Source organism: Sceloporus undulatus, chromosome 4, assembly GCF_019175285.1.
Source record: "Sceloporus undulatus isolate JIND9_A2432 ecotype Alabama chromosome 4, SceUnd_v1.1, whole genome shotgun sequence".
In the NCBI taxonomy this organism is placed as follows: Eukaryota; Metazoa; Chordata; class Lepidosauria; order Squamata; family Phrynosomatidae; genus Sceloporus; species Sceloporus undulatus.
Window position 1 is genome coordinate 88,205,701 of NC_056525.1, and position 21,731 is coordinate 88,227,431.

The window sequence follows — 21,731 nt, forward strand, 5'->3', positions numbered from 1 at the left end:
TATTGTGATTGTCCCTAGGTGCTCTCAGGCAGGGCAAATATTTCAAGAATTTACAGCATTGTTGTCGTAGTTCTCTCTCCCTTCCTCTCTTATCCAAAATGCTTGGGACCAGAGGTGTTTTGGCTTTCACAATTTTTTGGATTTTGAAAGGCCTGTATTTGCATATACTTTCTTCCAATATGGGACCTAAGGTGGCTTAAAACAAAATAAATAAAAAACAATATAACACAAAAGTTTAAAAAAAACAATTAAACAAACAATCCAATTAAAAAATACTAATCAAAACAACTAAAATCACATTCCAAAGCATCATACTGTACACTATGAGTCTCCCTTAACCAAAATGCTTGAGACCAGAAGTGTTTTGGATTTTGGAATACCTGTATTTGTATATACGTACATAATGAGATATCCTGGAGATGGGACCCAAGACTAAACATAAAATTAATTTATGTTTCATATATATCTTATACACATAGCTTGAAGGTAGACAAAAAGATAAAGACAGTCCTTTGACATGAATGACATGAACCCTACGGTCGGCTATGACATGACAGTCATAGCCGACCGTAGGGTGCGGTGCTCATCTCTGTTACTAAGCCGAAGAGCCAGCTTTGTCCGAAGATGACTCCAGTGGTCATGTGGCTAGTATGACTGCACTGAATGCTGTTACCTTCCCACCGAAGTGGTACCTATTCATCTACTTGCACTTGCATTCTTTTGAACTGCTAGGTTAGCAGAAGTTGGAACTAGCGACAGGAACTCACCCCATCATGCAGAACTCGGGCCTTGAACTGCCAACCTTCTGATCTTACAGTCATCAAAATTGCCCTCTCAACCACTAAGCCATCACATCCAGCCTGAAGGTAACTTTATACAATATTTTTAATAATATTGTGCTTGAAACAAATTTGGGTAAACTGAACCATCAGAAAGCAAAGGTGTCACTATCTCAGCCATGTTTGAAAAAAGTTTTGGGTTTTGGAATATCTTAGATTTTGGAATTCTGGCAGTAGGAGATTCGACACACACACATATATTTGAACAACATTTCTGTTGTCTTGGGCTATATTCGGGCATATGCCAATACCAGCTGAAACATTTTATGTCACCATTGAGTGGGCTTCTTTTTGACTTTGACACATGGGGGATCTTTCTCTTCTCCTCCTTTTTAATGTTTTCTTTGGATTTATAGAGTGCAACACTGAATCATTTAAAGACACTTCTGCAGTGCAAAACTATAATGCTAAGTTTTTTAAAAAAGAAAAATCAGAGGAAGATTTCCCCTTCAATACATTTTGCTCCTCAAAACATAGGACCACCTCAGGAAACTACTCCTCACTTTTAAAAAAAAAACTGTGAAAGAGCTCCAGTGTGATATAGAAAGAAGACATCTTCATTTCTTTAATAAAACCCCCACAGCATATTTTTGTTTGTAGTCAATTAACAAAAAGGAAAATTTACACTGACTGCCATACTATTAAAGATAATACAAGGTCCCTTGTCTGAGCTACATTTCATGTGTTCGTGATATATGAGCTTCAAAATTTTGCATCATCTTTCAAGCTTATTGATTTGAAATGATATCCTGAGGGATCTCATGGATGTCATTAAGAATTTTAAAAGAAACAGCCTTTTAAATTCATGTTATGAGCTTATTGGGCTATTTAATCTCTTCCTCAAAGTGTAAATGTTTCTGATGATATGGGGAGAAAGGCAATGGGAAAGCATTATTAAAAGAGTGGGTTAGTTTAATGCCTTTTATCTGCCAAAGTCAAGCCAGTGCTGGAGATATTTATTGGTTCAGTACTTCAGCAACACGGTATTAATTGCCTCTGAGTGTTTTGATAGGTAGTTAGCACAAGGGTATTAATGAAAATAGCACCACTTCATTTTAAAATTAACTACTTGGCCATTGAGCAACATGAGCTGATAAATTATGGCAATAAATTTGAAATGGAGATTTATGTAATCATAACTCAAATTCTACTCCGTAGGCGCACTAAGATGAGGCTCTGTGATAACTTCAGTATAATCTTCCTTCTCACTTACTTAGAACAAAGGCCATATTTTAAAGGATTCTTTCACACTAGGCTTATCCCTGAGCACTAACTTTTCCACCATTCCCTGCTCTCCTTCTCTAGCTTGTTCCTCCATAACAGCACTAACTTCAGTTATACATAGGCAGTTACAGAAACTGTATAGTTCTCCTTGCTAACCAAGGAGAGTACGTTTTGCGTTTGAAGATACATTATTTGCCCTCACCTCCTAGACAACATAAAGAACAGATAAGAAAGTGTGAGGCAGGCAAGCATCCATTTACTTTAGCAGTGAAGATGCAGGGTAGCTTTAAAAGTGTCTGAGGCCGTGTCCCCACTATGAATTAAAGCAAATTACTGGTCGGGTTATATGATTGTCGTTCTCATTTGAAACCGGTTACAATCCTACTGTGATCGGTTTCAAACACAATGAAGCGAGGCAAACGCAAAATCCCGCTCTTTCCTGACAGTAGTTCTTTGGTGGTTCTTTTTGAAAAAAATGGATTTCAAAGTGTGTTCAACAAGTGGAAACAACAGATCTGAATTGCATCATCTGAAGGGGAGGGACTAATGGCAGAGGGATGTTTACAATCCCTCCTCAGTTTTTGGAAGATCCACCATTACCCCCCCCCACCAGCACTGCCTTTGTGTTTGTGATGTGATCTATGAATGAATGATTTATTTTTTAAAAATGACAGAAGATTTGATTCATTGATTTTGCAACTACTTGCAATTACTCGGGTGGCAAGCCGGGCGATTGGGCCGACAGTAGCTCAGTGAGGCAAGTAGTTGCAAAATCAAAGAATCGAATCTTCTATCAATTTTTTTAAAAAATATAGTTCCCAAACTGGGCTGTCGCTTATGTCACCAATGACGCACAGATGATTGACATGCATTTTGAAGTGGCGGAAACAAGTGGGGACAACAATCGTGCAAAAACAGATGCAATTACAAGGGGACAATGAAAAGATCCGCTTTCATAGTGGAATCTATTCACCAACACGGAGTGAAGGCAAATTGCAAACCAGTTTAAATGTAAGAGGGAATGGGGCCTGAGAAAGCTAACTCTCTTGTAATTAACTTAGTTATGACTTTACAAGAAAGAGGCCCAAAAAGTTTTTCTAGGGTACTCTGAACTCCCTACAGGATGGACAGGAAACCAATGTATGAATCAAACACTAATACTAAACACTATTTCTGTTGCCTAGGTTTTGTACCAGGTGTGGTAAAATTATGGAGGTATCAGGTGTTCAGTCTCTTAATAAGGTGCTAAGTATAGAAGATTACATTTCTCTTGAACAGCTGTGTTCTCAGCTTCTTCTAAGACTGTAGCAGACTCACTGCTCAGGAGTGAACCAGAAGTCTGAAGAAGACCTTAGCTTCTCCTGCTTAATTCCACATGAAGTAAGCTGTGGGTTTGTTTTTTCCCAAATATTTAAAGGGCTTTAGGTCTGCTTCACAAAAAGAGGGAGGGTTCCTCTAATGGCCCTTTCATACAACATGGTTATAGATTTTAACTATTTTGGCTGCATTCTATGGAATCCTGGGTTTTAGTTTAGCAATGCGTTAGAGGAGAATCTAAATTTTGAATCTAGATTCTGGCTGAGAAACTAAATGCTCTTTTCTGAACTGCAAATCTTAGTGTGCCATAGGAAGTGGCCTCAGCTATTAAAGTGGGGCATTTAACTCATAAAAACTGGGAAATAAGCAATCTCAGAGTGTGGTCCATGTGACAAAAGGTATTAATACCATCCAAAATTTCACAAATGAAAACCATGATGTGTGTAGCCAAGAAACAGTAGAATGTGGCCAATACAGTAAATGTTATAAAAGAGGAAGAACACACAAGTTAGGCAAGGCTACTACAGCACTTTGCTTTTACCTGAGCCAACTGGAAAAGGCAAAATTTTGGGCCCACAATTCCTGTTCCCCCTGCTGAGCTAATGACTGCATGCTGTCTTGGATCCCACTCTGGGAGAAATGCATGTGAGAAATACAATAAATAAATAAAGTGCAAACTATTTTTGTACTTAGAACTCACTTAGCAGCAACTGAAGTAAGCCAAGGACAAAAGGGGAAAGTGGGAAAAGAGAGAAATTGGAACATTTTAAAAGTAGATGTAACGTGGAATAACAGAGGATTAAGTGGGACTGTCCCAGGGTATGTTATCAGTGAGGAAGAATACACAAGCTATGAGGGTCTGCAGCAGTTTGCTTTTGCTTGTCCCTGCAAGAAAGGACAAGATTCTGTCCCCTCCTCTTCCATCTCCTGAGTTAATTGTGCGCAAACTATTTTTGGACTTTCGCCTGAGTTTGCAACAATTGAAGTAAGCTGAGAAGAAAGTGGGAAATGGGAGGAGAAGAGAGAAACTGGGCCATTTTTTAAGCCACTGAAAAAGTGGGAAGACTAAATGAGACTGTCCTTGCCAAACCAGGATAGTCAGTATATTATAGTGTGTGCATGAGACTGAGAGAGAGAAAAAGTAATGGTAAACATGTCCTGGTGTTTGTACTTGGTGCTATCATGTCTGATGGAAATGAGTGAGGCAAAAGCATATAGGAGAAAGGTTCACAGCTAAGCCATAATTCTTCTTAGATTTACTAAAAGTCAAAATGCCAACAGCAATGTGTTTTAGGACCGTTTATTATGATAACTTTTGTTTACTCCTCATAGCTGCTAGAGGTGTCTGTGCTAGCCTACTATAGCTGGGCATGAATGAAGGCTATGGTTCTGTTGCTGCTTCTAAATTCACCTAGCACAGATAGCCCAAACCTGATGCTTCAGCAACAATTAAACACAGGCAGGACAGATGTCCCTGAACAATGATGCAGACTCCTCAAAATTGTGTAAGGAATGGAGTGGAGAAGGATGAGGTGAAGACCAAAAAGAGACACCAGCTGGGATCCTCCATGTATTAACTAGAAAAAAACTTCCCTCTTTACAGAGCATCTCAAATTTACATTAAAAAAAACCCAGGAAATTGATCACAGAGGTGGTTGTTCATAGTACATGGTGTGAACTGAGATTCTCTTTATGCAAATATCAGCCAAAGATTGCATGGGGTATATTCTAAAACATTTTTACTAATAGTCTAAATAGATCTTGGCTGGAATCCTGTTGGTGTCATGAGCAAGTGTCAGTAGCTTTAAACATGTGGTTGTACTTTTTTTTTTTACTATTGCACAATGGTTGTATTCAATTAATAGCTTCATAAAGCAGAGTTCCACAAGCATAACTGTTGCAGATGCAGTGGCATAGTTTGCGCAAAACTATGTGCCAGTGCCTTCACTCCCTGATTCACTGACATTGCAAAGATAGCTATTGTGCATTCCCGCTGTGCAACAAGGAGCAAGCACTTTGGATATCAGCAGTTGGTTGTGAAACATCAGTATTCAGAAGAAAGGTAGTGCAATACAAGTGTAAATTTATGCCACACACATGCAATGTAAACTTTTGGCCTCATGTGATATTCTCTGATGTAGTTAACTGCTAACATGTATACAGCTATTTTAGTGTATGTACATGTACCTGATACACACACACACACACACACACACAGAAAGAGAGTTCTATAATTCAGAGTGAATATATTCATGAAGCAAACAACCAAAAACATCTGTTTATTCACAAGTGAAGCAGGTGCTAACTATCCATGTAATTCGTCTTGTAAAGAAACCGTACAGAGTAAGACAGCAAAACCTTACAGACACCACAGACTGGAAACATACTTTTAAGAAGAATGAAAATAATATCATACTCAAGCTACCTATAACTGAGCAGTGCTAGGATGATGTTCTGGGTGTCAAATAATGCCATTCTACCACTAGTCAGTTATAGATGACTCCATTGTGTCAGTTTGAAAATAAAATTATGAAAGGGCAACTGATCACAGTGATCATCTTCATTCACTAACAAACATCACATTCAGCTTGAAAGAAAGTATCAAATAAAAGACTTTCTCAGCGGTCACTCCATTGAGGGCTAGGAACAAGTGGCCAAGTCTGATTATCTTTTTTTACATTTTACAGAGTTAGATAACCCAAAGATGAAGATAGAAACATAAGTTGAACAATTAAGTAGAAGGAATCAATCACAGTTCACTATTATTGCTTTCCTTTGTATGTGTATTTAATTAAAATGGTTAAATTCCAATAGTAATATTCTTAATGCGTAATGAAATACCAAAAATGGAGGCTTCCAAAGGCCAGTAGCCAGGGATAGCTTCCATGTACTTGTTGTCTCTTAGGGAAGAAAAGGGCTTGAATAACAATGAGAGACGTGATCTTGCTGAGTGGCACAAAGTGCTACAGAACCCTGTGTAAATAATTCACAGATTCATTCAATATTGTGTTCGATTTCATCTGCCCAGCTGCCAATCTGGTTTTGATAAACTCTAGGTATCTTTAGCCTTAAGTGTGCTTACTGTACATTAAAAGAGATTGGTTTGGGGTAGATTTGCATGTCAGCTATATGGGAGAAAATGATATGAAATATTTTCAATAGACAGCCTTGATTTGTGTGATTATTCTCCCAGAATGCTAAGTATGGTACTCCTTGTTTTCCAGAGAGAAATCTCTTTCAAAAATGTGTATTTTTGGTAGCTGAATGAAGTATATGAGTTTTTTTATGTGAAAGTCAGCTAAATATTGTATTTATTTATAAAGATGACAAATTTAATAGGGTAGGACCTGCATTTGAATTATTGATTGTGAAATGTTTAAGCATAGAGTAACCATCCATCAGTATATGTGAGAAAGCTAAGGACAGATTTATGATGTTTGAGTTTTTCTGCTTTAGCTGGCACTTGGCATTTCTATTAATTATAGTCCTACACCTTTCTGCAGAACTTGTTGCAAGTATTTATAAAAGATGTCTCTATCATAGCATTTAAATATTGTTTGTGCAACTGAAACATGTTTTCTATTGAGGATTAATATACTGCTTGATTTAGGTAGCGAATTAAATTTGGTGCTGTAATTCACAAGGGACAAAAGCTTTCTTTGTAAGGTGTCAGTGTTGTTTCTGACATGATTTAAATCATCCTAGTGTCAATGTTTAATGCTGGATATGCCTCACTAAAAAAACTGCATCAATAAAAGCTGGTTTTCTAGTTCTTCAACCAGTATTATTCATGTGTTATATATAATTGCACATGAATATCTATCTGTCTATCTATCTATATATCTATATATCTATCTATCTATGACAAATTCTTTAGCAGACTATTTCTTCTGCAGTTAAATATTAAGATGGCCAAAAATATGCAATATAATGATGTGACTGTTAGCAACCTTTTTTTAACCTCCCGCAACAGCAGTTTCTGAGAGTTCCTCAGATCTACATAGTTACACACTTATTGTCACAACACTAGAAACCTGGGATTTCTCAGTGAATATGATTCAAAGTAGATTTAGCAAAGAGAAAAGAAAGTAGTTCTTCATAATTGCATAACTAATAGATGAAATGTGCTGCTGCAAGATTTTGTGATGGGTGCAGGCTTGCATAGCTTTAAAATAGGTTTAGACAAATTCATGGAGGACAGATACATCAATGGTGACAGCTAAATGGAAACTCCATATTCCAAGGCAGTAATTTCCTCTATTTGAAGTGTTCAGGCTGTGTGTGCCAGTGCTTATGTAGCCAAAAGAGCAGCACTCATGCCCAAGAGGCAGCACATTTGGGAGAACACCAAGTTTTGCAAGGTAAAAAACACATCCCAGAAACAGCCAAATAAGGCCTGAGTATACTTGGTGGATGTGGTGTGCTGATTTCATGTGAGAAGGCAAAGGTGTATGTCAGGAGGGGAAACCAAAGACCAGGTTGAGAGAAACTGAATAGGTAGAACTGTGAACAGAAATTTCTTATGCGAGGAGAAACACACCAAATAAAACAGCTTACCTGGATTACTGTGAAATTTCTGGATCTGTGCCCCACATTTAACTATTTAAATGAAGTCTAAGACAGAAATTAATTCAGCATGTTAAAGTAATGAATAGTGTGCTTCCGTTACAGTTTTTTAAAAATAAGTACTTATTAAAGAGGCAACTTGTAATGTGATTTGAGGCATACTTTCGAATATACATATTAATCTGAGAAAAAGTAGTTCAATCTCATTGTTAGTGTTGGAATCTTATTTGCTGTATATGAGTTCAGTGCTTTAATATTTACTAGTTATCAAGCCCTTAGCTTTAGGCCCAGGCTATCTGAAATACCATATCTCCCCATAAGAACCTACCAGAATTCTAACATCTACAAAGCAAGGTTTTCTCTCAGTTTTGCCACCATCACAGGCTCGCTTGGTGAGGAAATGAGAGACAGCCTTCTCAGTGGCTGCTCCCATCCTCTGGAACTCCCTTCCACAGGAGGCTAGGCTGGTCTCCTCCCTGAAGTAGTATCATTAGCCGAGTGCAGGGGGTTTGGGCCACACCAGGTGACACCCTAAGAGGGGGTGACACAACTGCTTCCCAAACAGCTGCCTTCTAGCAGAAATGGACTGTGGCATTCACCTGCATACTTTTAAAATGCTAGAATTCAGTGGAAGAAATGGTATGAGATCGGTGAGGCTTAGTGGGAGAAGAAATAAGAGGTCCCAGTTTTTTTTAAAAAAAAAAACGTTAAAAATTAAAATTAAATTTTAAAAAAATGTTTCTTTAAAAAATATCAAAACTTGCCAATTTTTCACTTTAAGCACATGAAGCTATAAACATGTAGATACATTTAGGCTGTGCATACCATATTGTAATTTAAAGGTGTCATTTTAATTTTGCTAACTGTTTGTGTCACAACTATTGCCATTACATTAAGTGATATATGAGAATTATGATTTATGAGTAAAAAATTAGTACAAAAGCATTACTAAGGATTGTGTGTTATGGGAGGAGCTCAATGGGGCGGGGGGGGGGGGTGACACCATGAGTTACCCCATCAGATGATGCCAACTCTTGTGACGTCACCGACTTCCTGCATTTCCTTCCCTGCAGGCAAAGTCCTGTTTATTTTAGCAGGGTTTTAATATGTAATTGGGTCCCATTTCAGGAGAAAGACAGTATATAAATAAATAAATAAATGATCTTCCCAAATTACCCGGTCAGCATGTCTGTATTCTAAAAAAGGTATTTTTCCTAGCTCTAGTCCACTCCTTCCTTGGCGGGCTGCTTACAGGACTGAGAACAAAAGCATCAAAAGGAACCATCCCAAATTTTGTACTCAGCTGAACCATGGCTGCAGAGACTACGCAGGTTGAGGATATTAAGATGAGAAAACCTGGCCTTAATGGTTATTTTGTCTCTTTTACTGACTACTGAATTCCTAAGTGAATGCAAAGACTCTGGCTATGAGCAAGACAGGCCCTGCAGTCACATGGACAGACTCCAAGATATTGTTATGTGCCTTCAATTTGTTTCTGACTTATGGTGACCTAAACATAAACCTATCACAAGGTTTTCTTGGCAAGATTTGCTCCGGGGGGGGGGTCCTTTGCCTTCCCCTGAGGCTGAGAGAGTGTGGCTTGCCCAATGTCACCCAGTGGCCAAGCAGAGATTTGAACTTTGTTCTCCAGAGCCATAGTCTAACACTCAAACTACTACACTATGCTAGCTCTCTGATGTCAACATACATGGGAGTAGAAATTGGGTATAAACCTTCATGGATCAGGGTTTGCTTCATGACATCCACTGACTGAGGAAAGTATATATACAGTAACTACAGATGCATATGCAAATTGAAGAAAAAGAACTGTACAGTGATTTGCAAGTAAGTGTTTGATACCCTGCTTGCCCATAAAACCCACTGAGTGACCTTGGAAAAGTCACTCTCTCTCAGCCTCAGGAGAAGGCAATAGCAAAGCTCCTCTGAACAAATCTTTCTAAGAAACCCCCATGATAGGTTCCTGTTAGGATTGCCAGAAGTTGGAAACAAATTGAAGGCACACAACAACAGCAACAAGGTGTCTGCCATAAGGAAAACATTCTAATATACACAAGAGGTTGCATCATTTTGCAAGTGTGTTTATATATATCAGTGTGTGAGAGAGAGGGAGGAAGAGAAAGAGAGAGAAATGAGGTGGCCTACCAATTTATAGCTATAACACTGGGCACCGCTGAATGCAGAGCCATTGCATATTGAAGGAGAAATGAAGCCTTTAAAAATAAATAAATAAAAGTTTTCCCACTGCCTCACACAAGAAAAAAGCACTTCTTCCAGTATCCCTGACCCAGATCATTTAAGGATTTAAATCCTAAAACTACAATTTTAAATTGGGTCTGGAAACAATTTACAGCCAATGTGGTTGTTAACCAATTGCAATCATATGTTCCAAACCGCCTGTCCTTGTCAGAACCTTGGCTGCCACTTATTGTACTAGTTATAGGTTCCAGACTCTCTTGAAAAGCTGTCCTGAAAAGTATCCATTACAGTAGTCTAATCAGGGAGGTATTAGAGCATTAATTGTCATGGCTAGCTTGTTCTTCACCATAGGGCATACAGTATAGGGCCATATGCAGCCATACCTGTCGGATTGGCAATTAGAGAAAGTTATCCATTGCAAACAAATTCTGAGTATCTTGTTAGAGCCATCAGCAAACCTCCAATTGCAGAGGAGTAGGGGGTTGCTAGGTGGACAAACACAGCAGACACAGAATTGGCCACAACTTTATTAAACACAGCAAACATAGCAAGAGGGTTGGCCAGAAAGCATGAGGTCTGGATCTGAACATCCACCAACCCGTGTTGGTTGATGACCCATTTGCCTGGCCACGCCCAGGCTTCGGGATGACAGAGGGTAACCGGCCTAAACTTGCTCACCACTTAAAGTCACCGACTATGCGCATGAGCGCATCTTCTCCCCATGTCACCGGGGAACGCTGAATCGATGTCGCCCCCGCACTGGCGACATCGCTAGCCCTCAGCACCCCCGGGTCCCGGTGGGACTCCCGATTCCGTGCTCCGCAGCATCGGAAACCACGCCCATCAGATCCACGACCTATGCTGCCGCCCCACAGAACTGAATCTGGAAGTTGTGACAGAGCATAGCAAAATAGGGTGGGTGGGTGGGGAGCCGGCAAAAATGGCGCCGAGGCCAGAGTGACCTGGGCCTAATAAAGGCGCGCCAGCCAATGGCTGGCCGGGAATCGGGGTTGGTCCCGCCTCCCGGCCAATCAGGCCCCATCACCCTTGTGGGCTGCCAATCAGCAGCCCCTTTCACCTCGTGAGGGAGGCTGGGAAATGTAGTTCCTGGGCCCGGAAGTGGCCCAGCGGCGCGGCGCTTCCTCCTCCGCTCCCAGAGGAGCCTGGGAGCTGTAGTCTGAGCCCCACGAGGACAGGAAGCGCTGCGGCCATGGCGGGTCCCCGCTCAGACCCAGCCCAGCCACTGCAGGGTCCAGCGGGCCGCCATGCCCCCTCCCCGGGGGGAGCCCACCATTCTTCCACCCCCCATCAGCAACAGGACCAGCCCGATGAGTCGGGTGGTCCCATTTGCAGAGGAGTAGGGGATTGCTAGGTGGACAAACACAGCAGACACAGAATTGGCAAAGAAATGGCCACAACTTTATTAAACACAGCAAACATAGTAGCAAGAGGGTTGGCCAGAAAGCATGAGGTCTGGATCTGAACATCCACCAACCCGTGTTGGTTGATGACCCATTTGCCTGGCCACGCCCAGGCTTCGGGATGACAGAGGGGTAACCGGCCTAAACTTGCTCACCACTTAAAGTCACCGGCTTTTAGGAGCACAGTGAGTGGCAGGACCATATTAAATATCACATATTAAACATCACCAGCAGCTCCTGCAATCTTATTTATGTGATTGTATACAGGCATACAGGATGTCATCTGAAGTGCATGGGCAAAACAACCACAGGCCTGTATACATGCTTAAGGAACAATAAGTCTTCTGTTCTAACTAGGAAGGTAGAACAACCAGTGGACAGGCATTTCAACTCTGAACATCATGTCCTCTTTGATTTGTCTTTGTTTGGTACTGAGGTGCCTCTTCCTTCAGACCTTTTGGACAAAAGGGAGAAAAGGGAGATCATGAAGACCTGTGCTAAATAATTACTAGATAACAGGTGGTTTGGGATGCTTTCCTTTGTATTAAAAAAAAATTAAGTCAACAGTCAGAGTCTTCTGCCAGATCATAGAAGTAATAAGTTGTTGCTGTTATAAATTTCTTCAGAGAGGACTTGCCATTGCCTTCCCCCGAAGCTGAGAGCATATGAATTACCCAAGGTCACCCAGTGAGTTTTTAGCTAAAGCGAGGAATCAAACCCTAATCTCCAGAGTCATAGTCTAATGCTCAAGCCACTATACCATGCTTCATTTATTTATATAGCACCATCACTGTACATGGCTCTTTACTAGTAAAAGAGCAAGAAAACTGTTTCCAGCCTTTAGGCTTACAATCCAGTTCAGACATGACACAGAAAGAAAAGGGGATGGTGGAATGGGAGGGTCCAGCATATAGTGCCTCTCTCTCTCGCTCCGAGGCCACAGCAGTGACAGTTAGGATGGAAACAGTGGCATCACTTGGGTTGGTGTCACCCAGTGCAGTAACTCATGATGTCACCCCCTCTTGACCTCCTTCCATAGCATACCATTGTTATTAACTGCCTCTGAGTCGATCTCAACTCATGGCAGCCCTATGGATAAGACACCTCCAAGAGCCTCTGTCCTCCACTACTCTACCTAATTCCCACAACCCCATGTGTGTGACCTCCTTAATAGAGTCCATACATCTGGCATGTGGCCTTCCTTCCTTCATACTTCCCTCCATCTTTCCCAGCATTATTGACTTTCCCAATGAGTCTTTCCTTCTCATGATGTGTTCAAAGTACGACAGCCTCAGTATGGTCATCTTGGCTTCCAGGGGAGTTTCCAGCTTGATTTGCTCTAGGACCCATTTGTTTATCTTTTTGGGTGTCCATGGGATCCTCAGCACTCTTCTCCAGCACCACATCTCAAATGAATGGATTTTCTTCCTATCATCTTTCTTAACTGTCCAGCTCTCACATCCACACATGGTAACAGGGAATACAATGGCTTGTATGATTCTGACTTTTGTGCTGAATTGTATATCTTTGCATCTTAGAATCTTTTCTAGTTCTTTCATAGCCACCCTCCCCATTCTTAATCTTCTTCTGATTTTCTGACTGCAGTCCCTATTTCTATCAATGTTTGATCTCAGGTATAGAAGTTCTTTTACTATTTCTATTTCTTCATTGTCTAGGTTGAACTTGTGAAGGTCCTCAGTGGTCATTTTTTTTTTATGTTCAACATTAAGCCTGCCTTTGCACTTTCTTCCTTGATCTTTCTTTGTAGGTGTTGCAGCTCTTTGAGCTTTTCTGTTAGTACTATGGTGTCATCTGCATATCTTAGATTGTTGATATTCCTTCCTCCTATTTTCACTCCTCCTTCTTCTGTGTCCGAGTCTGCTTTTCTTATAATATATTTTGCATACATGTTGAGCAGATAGGGTGAAAGGATGCAGCCTTGTCTGACCCCTTTGCCAAATGGGCACCATTTGGCACCATACACATTCCTTAAGTCAAGTCTTTTCTACTCGTTACTCATAAATTGTAGTTTCCATATATAGCTGAATGTTAATGGCAGTAGTTGTGACATAAAGACTAGCATGATTAAAATACTACCTTTAAATTACAATATTATGTGTACAGCCTAAATTTATTTACATGTTGATTGTTTCATGTGAGTAAAGTTAGAATTTGATAAGATGTGATGTTTTTAAAGAAAATGTTTAAAGAATTATAATAATTTTATTTTTTAAACTTTTTAAAACAAAAACCTGGGCCCTTTCCTTTCTCCTCAAACAGAGTCTTGTCCCACACACACCATCGCTTCAGCATTTTAAAAGGACATAGGCAAACACCACAGCCCATTTCTGCCCAATGGCAGATGTTTGGGGAGCAGTGGTGTCAACCCCCCTTAGAGTGTCACTTGGTATGGTCCACACCCCCAAGTAATGCTCCAGGATGGAGGCAGAGCCTTTCATCTGCTTTTGGGCCTAAGTTGATACATACCTATTGTGGGGTACACTTCAAGAATTAATAATTTCAGGAATAATCCATCCACAGTTAAGCACTTTTTAACCTCAATGGATTTAATAGGAAAGTTAAGAAAATGTGTATATTTTCTTATTAAAATAAACAGGACTTTAAATGCCTAAATTTGGTACATGTTTAGCTTTAGCTCCCCCCCCCTTTTTTTTTTTTTTTAAACCCTCACTGTGGTCAAAGTGGTAGATTCATCTTTTGCCTGGTGATTTATTGCTAAGGAGATGGTTAAATATGGGTATACCTTTGATCTCAGACTTTTGACTCTGGCATTCTGTTACACAGCATGCATTTGTGACTGCATGCAAAGCAGCTATATGCCACAAAGGCGTAAAGTATAATGAAAAAGTGCAGGCCTGGAAGAATGCATAAATAACGCACATTCAGCAGTAATAATTGAAATGGGGTGGAGGAGTTATAGCAGCCCTGGGACATAAGTAAGTTACATGCCCTTGACTTTCTCAGGTTGTAGTTGCGATTGTTATCCCATGATTCATTGATCATGAATAATAACCAAGGTACATCAGCTCCTCTGTCATATTCTTCTCCTGCTCCAACAGAGTTTCAGATCTCATGAGGAATCCTACAATATTTGTTTCCTATCTTACCCTCTTTGTATGGGAATTTGCAGCTTGAGTAAATTCTGTTTTCTAATGTCTTATAGTGATATTTATCCTTCTCTCATCCCAGCATGTTGTCTCTTGGAGAACCATCACCCCAGAATCTCAAATCATTTAGTTTAGGGTTGGGATGGGTGGGAATTTTTGTATATAAACCAAAAAGCTTTATAAATATTTTAGAATTAAACTATAGGTAGGGGTTTCCATTAATAGCTAAGTGTTCTTCATGCCACAGAATGTGATCTATTAATCTTCTGCACATAATCTCATCACATTTGCATGGTATATCTTACAGCATCCTTTTAGAAAAATTGGTGTCTTCAGATTTTATTGCAGTTCATTATACCTTATACCATCACACACACACACACACACACACACACACACACATATATATATCTCAGACTGAAGCCACTAGCCCAGGGATAGAATACTCTGGCTATAATATATGTATCAGACTGAAGCCACTAGCCCAGGGGTAGAATACAGATGTTGTTTAACCTCACCTTCCAGCAGCCCTATCCAGAAAAGCAGTGGTGAGAGAAAATGGAAGCTGCAGTTCAAAAAATATTTTGGGGAAGCAGTGGTCTGGCCCAGGAGTAATCACAGAAAATAATAACTCTTTTCAAAAAGATAAAGTAAGGAATTAAAAATGAAAGATGAGCAAAATTCTGGAGGGTTTTCCAGATCATTGGTGCAATCTAGCTAAAGTTTCACCTATTTAAGTCTCAGCAGGACAGTTAATATCAATGTTTAACTATATATTCAGCATCTACACACTGTAGAATTAATGCAGTTTGCTTTACATGCCATATCTCAATGCTATGGAATTCAAGAATTTCTAGTTTTGTGAGACATTCAGCCTTCTCTGTCAGAAAATGCCAGAACAAACTACAAATCCCAGGATTCCATAGCACTGAGTCCTGGTGCTCAAAGTGGTATCAAACTGTATTAATTCTGCAGCATGGCAGCAGCCTCGGATTACATAATATGTCACAGAGGGGAAAACTCAGATGCAAGCATGGGCCAATCCTACTTCACCAAACACCAGATTCATTCTTAAATGGGCTGGCTCCAGAGACCTATACAGACAGGCCAAAATAAAGGTGTTTCGGGTCACTTTGGAGGTATGCTGTTTAAATGATGCATGCATCCTAAGAGACGGGAAGCCGTGCCAAAGCCATGCTCCAGTCCTAAGGACCAGAGCGCAGCCTCTTAAGATGTGTGTGCCATTTAAACAGCATACCTCCAAAGTGACTTGAAGCAGCTTTATCTTGGCCTATCTGTTCGGGCCCTTGCATTAAAGAACTTCATAAGGCTCTTACTTAGGGATATGGCCAATACACAAACAAAACATATTGAACTGCTCTTCTTCTTTTTCCCTCTTTTTCTTTTCTTTTGTGTGATATAGGAGCCTATCCCTAATCTTTGCAACTTATTTCTACATCTGGTACCAAATTTTCTGACCAAGAACTTATGTCCAGGGGCATATCTACTCTGTTAAGTGAGGAATACATGAACATTCTCAGCTGCCACTGCAAATGCAAGGATTTTTCAATATATAGGTGAATTCCTAAATACTTAGATTCTGTCACACATGTGGTTTGTCTCAAATGGCCAAGGTTACCATTGCAAGCCTCCCCAGATCCAAGTCTGATTGCGTGAATGTTACAGTCCAACAAAATCTAGATACCCATAATTTGCATGCATTTATTTTAACTATTATACCTTCCACATGAAGCATCTCCATGGATAGACCATTTGTCTGGTAAGTGCCGTTATTTTTTCAATTGGCCCAATTCATTGAGACCCAACCAATCGTCTAGGTTTTGTATTTGGCATAACATCTATTCTTACCTCTTCGTACAGTTCATATTTCTCTTCCTAAGTGATAAGGAAACTTTTTTTTCCTGAAAGGCATTCTTAATTCACATTGTATGAATGACAAGTTCCAACTGATGGAGCTCATTTGGTTGTTACATGTTCAGGGACAGCCTGAAGGAAGAGGCCCCTCCCTCTTTAACTGTCATCTTGGCCTCAGAGGGAGCGATCAGGCAGACCCAGCAACATCAGGGACTGCCTGAAGGATGAGACTTCTCCCTCCTTTGTCACCTTATATTTGTTTTGTATTCAATTTTTACTGTACACCGCTATGATCATTCGGAATAGCGGTCTATAAATAAAATGTATTATTATTATTATTATTATTACAGATTTTATTTTACTTTTTAATTCAATGACATCATGAATGCTACAGTCAGGTTTAAGATATTAGCAATGTCTCTTCTTGAAGTATGATCACATATGGTACTTGAATGAGGCTGAATTTATAGTAAATTATTATCTTGATATATAATTTTAAAAATATACAGCAATATACAGTACATGTTCTCTCATTACAATTGAAAGAGTTCAATTTTGAGTCACCTAAACTACCAAGTCCATAAATAATCAGAATAACAAATACATTTTTAAATGCAAGTAGAGACCAGAGTTCAAACGCCTGCTCGAGCATAAAAACCCACTGGGTGACCTTGCATGAGTCACATACTCTCAGTCTCAGATGATGGCAAATACCAAGAAAACCCTGTGATAGGTTTGCTTTAGGGTCGCCATAAGTCAAATATGACTTGGAGGCACACAACAAAGCTTGGTATATGAACTTAAATAGAAGGAAACTATAATGATTGCCATTTACTTTGTCCAAGCCTTGAATTTGGTTTGATTAGGTAGGTTCCTATACTCGCTTAACTTTTTTAAATGTGTGAACAACCCACTGAAGCCACTGCAGCTACTCATGTGCCTAAATTTAATCACTTGCTTAAGTGCTAAACTGGAGTAGAGCCAGAATAAAATCAAAAACTAAAATGAAGAGAAACTAACAGATCACTGGTTCTAGAAACAGGACAAAAGTTAAAGGGGGAAGATCATAGTATGAACTATTTGAAATTCATTAGATAAATCAGGGCATTCATCTGTTACAGTGAAAACCTGAATCATATTATCTTTGTGAATTTTGTTATTTCAGATGCTAATTAACAGTCCTCGATCCATAAACTCATTCAGTCAATTCAGTCTCATGGAAATAACTGGAAATCAGCTGATAACCTCAATTATGTGTTGACTTTATGCTGTAGTTTTCCTTCATCATGTTAATTATATCATGATTTATTACATTCAGAAAGTGCTGTCACCTGAGATCTTTAAGTTTTATATTTACAAGTATATTTAGGATCTGTTGCATCTTCTATTACCCATCCATCTCCCATAAGTAGCAGAAACATTGTGTCATGGCCAGCCAAGATCAGCTCTCAGAGGATGAGGAGGAGGATGAGCCTCCTCCAGAGCAAGGGCTGATTGAGGCAACACCAGGTGCTGTTCCTGCCCTGCCAGGTCCCAGCTGTGATCCTCCAACCCCAGAGGAGGAGGTTCAACCAGGTCCTAGTGCCGAAGAGAGACCTTCTATGGTACCACTGCCTAGTAGGGACTCTGGGGACGAAGCTTGCATGCAGGTGCCTTCTTTCAAAGAGAGAAGAGCTGAGAGTGCTTGCAGGCGCAGATCACAGAGAATTGCCGAGAGGCAATTAGCCAACCAGCCTCAAGTGGCACGAGGGAGAGTTTCCCTTACTTAAGTGGGAGAGAGACTAATGCTGGTTGCTAGAGTTTATTGCATGATCTCTCGGTGTGATTGCTGCTAGCACTAGGATTCTTTGTTACCTTGACCTTGGACCGGACTTTGTTATCTCTTGGCTGTTTTGACCTTGGACAGTTTGACCAACGCTGTTTCTCAGTATCCTGACTTCGGCTTGACTCTTGGAACGTTTGGACTTCTGGAATTCTGAACTCGGCTTGTTTTCTCAGACTGCTCTCAGACTGGTTCCTTGCAAAGTCTGCTTTACTTTCACTTCCACTGTGCTAAGGCTCTGTTATCAGCTACTGTCAAGTGTCTGCTGGCAGCATTCCCGGACACATTGTCCATTTTCACACTGAAATTCCTTTCCTAGAATCAAGAATCATAGAATTGTAAGAGACCATGGGGGCCATCCAGTCCAACCCCTGCGATGCAAGAATATACCGTCAAAGCACCCCCAACAGATGGTCATCCAGCCTCTTCTGTTGATTTCATACCTGTCTTTTCACAACTCTGCCTCTGTTAATCACATTGAGAAAGGTCCTTGGTTCATTATTAAGACTGTAGGAAAAGCAGGCTTTTGACAACTCTAATTGAAAAGCCCTATGGTCCTGGAGACTCTTGTTTAAACCAGAATTTCCCAACCATGGGACTTCAGATGTTGGATCGCAACTTCCAGAATCTCTACTCAGTATGGCTAATACTCAGGGATTGTGGAAGTTATAGATTCAAAGGTCATATAGAGACCTAATGGTGAAAATCTCTGGTCTAAATCATCTTGGCCTTCTCGTCTGCATAGGAAATTTTACAGGAATGAGTTGCAGGGAGAGGAGCTGACAGAACAAGTAGGCAATGCTCTTTGTGAGAGTTTCTGAAATACACCAATGGACAGTGCCAACTGTATCTTTGAACTATTTTTGCTGGTGGGAGGATATAAACAGAAACAGGATGCCATCCTACTCCCCAAAAATGGGGAGGGGGTGCCTTTTTTTGTGACTAAGCCATTTTGTATTATTGATTATTTCTCAAATGTTAAAAGACATTTTTTTCCTAAACAATGAAAAGCTGAGTGTTATGATTAGTTAAATAATACTAAATTACTGTGATGGGAATAAAGTTACATAAATGCAACATAAGGACTTTTTTAAAAAATTAAAATATGTCCTGAATATACATGTATTGCACATTTAAAAGTTAGTGTAGTGGCTTGAGTGTTGGACTATGTCTCTGGAGAGCAGCGTTTAAATCCCTGCTCTGCCATGGAAACTCACTGGGTGACTTTGGGCATGTCACAATCTCTTAGCCTCAGATGAAACCAGAGGCAAACCACCTCTGAACAAATATTGTCAAGAAAACCCTGTTATAAGGTAAACCTTGCCTTAGGGTTGCCACAAATCAGAAAGGACTTGAAATCACACAACAACAATTATAACCATATTAACTACATAAAGTAAATAGGATTTAGGGCTATCAAAACTTAATGCAACACCCTGTTCCTCTGGACTAGGGACAGGAATTGTACAGCCCTCCAGATTTTGTTGACACAGAGCTCCCACCATTTTCATTTGCTATGTTGGCTATTGGCTGCTGGGACCTGCAGTTCAACATCTGGAGGGCCTTATAATGTCCCATTGCTTTGTAAGCCCAGCATTTAGAAAACATAGAACATCTTTGGTGAACTGTTTGGGTGGATCCAATAAAACAAAGAACAAGAAAGATCTTGTTCAGAGATCTATGGGCATTTGCAGTAAGATAGCAATAAAAGCTATATACTACACAGACCTGGATTGTCATTTGGACCAATGGCAAGGGGAGTTCATCAGATATATGTAGTACAGATATCCTAGAAAAATTTATGTAAGATTTATTTAGAGGCTGGTCCCACTTTTTCTAATCGTTCTTCATTTTAACTGCAAAATGGCTTGCCAGTTTAGTCCTGCTGGCCAACAGTAAATAAAGGGATTAAGTATGTCAGGAGTAAAACCTAGGATATTTGCCCATGAAGGAGTTCTCCTCAGGGGTGTTGAATATCAGACCATCTAGATCAGAGGTGGGCAAAGTACAGTCCGTGGGCTACATGCTGCCCCCCAGGGCTGAAATAGAATTTAAATAGGCCCCCCCCCCGAGCTGTTTTTGTAGCTCCACGACTCCCTCCCAGCAGTTAATTTATTTTTGCAAAATAGTTTTTCAAAATGCCCCAAAATTTTGCAACTTTTTTTCTCCCTTCAAAAATGACCTAAATGCCCTTTAGGAGCCAAGGAAGGCCCCAAAACATGGGGAGAATGCCCCCATATCCCATAGAGACCATCTGGGGGAAAAATATTGATTTATTGTTTTTGCAAGAGTGAGTGCAGTGGGGGTTGCAGTCCTCTGAAATCTTTTGAGTGAGTTAATGCAGCTCACTAGCCTTTCACAGTTGCTCTAGATAGCAAGAGCAATAGCAAGTACATTTCTATACCGCTTATCAGTGTACTTAAGCACTCCCTAAGCAGTTTACAAATTGTAAGCTAACTGCCCCCAACAAGCTGAGCACTCATTTTAGCAACCTCGGAAGGATGCAAGCCTGAGTCAAGTTTGAGCCCTTTTGCTGGTACTGAACTCACAGTGGCGGGTTACAAATGGCCCTCGATGAGCCGTTTTCCCGCCGCCACCATTCGCTGCATAGGGAAGCCCCAGTGGCCAGACCGCGAGGCTTCCCTGCACAGTGAAAAAGGAGTGCTGAAATGGGACTCCTTTTCGAAACGTGGAAGTGGTGCCGCGAGGGGCGGGGCGTGCCCTCGCGGCATCACTTCCGCCGCGACACGTCTGGACGCACAGCATGTGGATGGGCGCCGCCATTTACGACACGCTCCGCGCGTTCTGGGAAGAAGGGCCATGAGAAAGGTAAGAACCTTCTTAACTCTAATACGGCCCTACGGAGCGCGTACTTTATGGCGGTTTGTAACCCACCAGTGTAGATGGTCTACAATAAAATGTAGGTTTTCCACACACAGCAATTCTAGGTTGATCTCGTCTCCTGGATCCTGGCTTAATAAAGTATTCCATATGAATAAAAGTTACGGTCATTATAATAGAATAATACAGTTGGAAGGGACCTCAGAGATCATGTAGTCCAACTTTCTGCTCAATGCAAGAACTCCAGCTAGAACATCTCCAGCAAGTAGCTGTCCAACCTCTTTTTGAAGAGATTCAGTGAACGAAACCCACCACCTCTCTATGCAATACATTTCATGGCTGAACTACTACTACCATCAAGAAATTTCATCTAGTGTTCAATCAAAATCAACCCTCTTGTAATGTAAAACCATTAGACCTGGTTCTAGCCTGGGGTATCATGTAACAATCCTGTATTCTAGTCACTGTGGCAGCCCTTTAG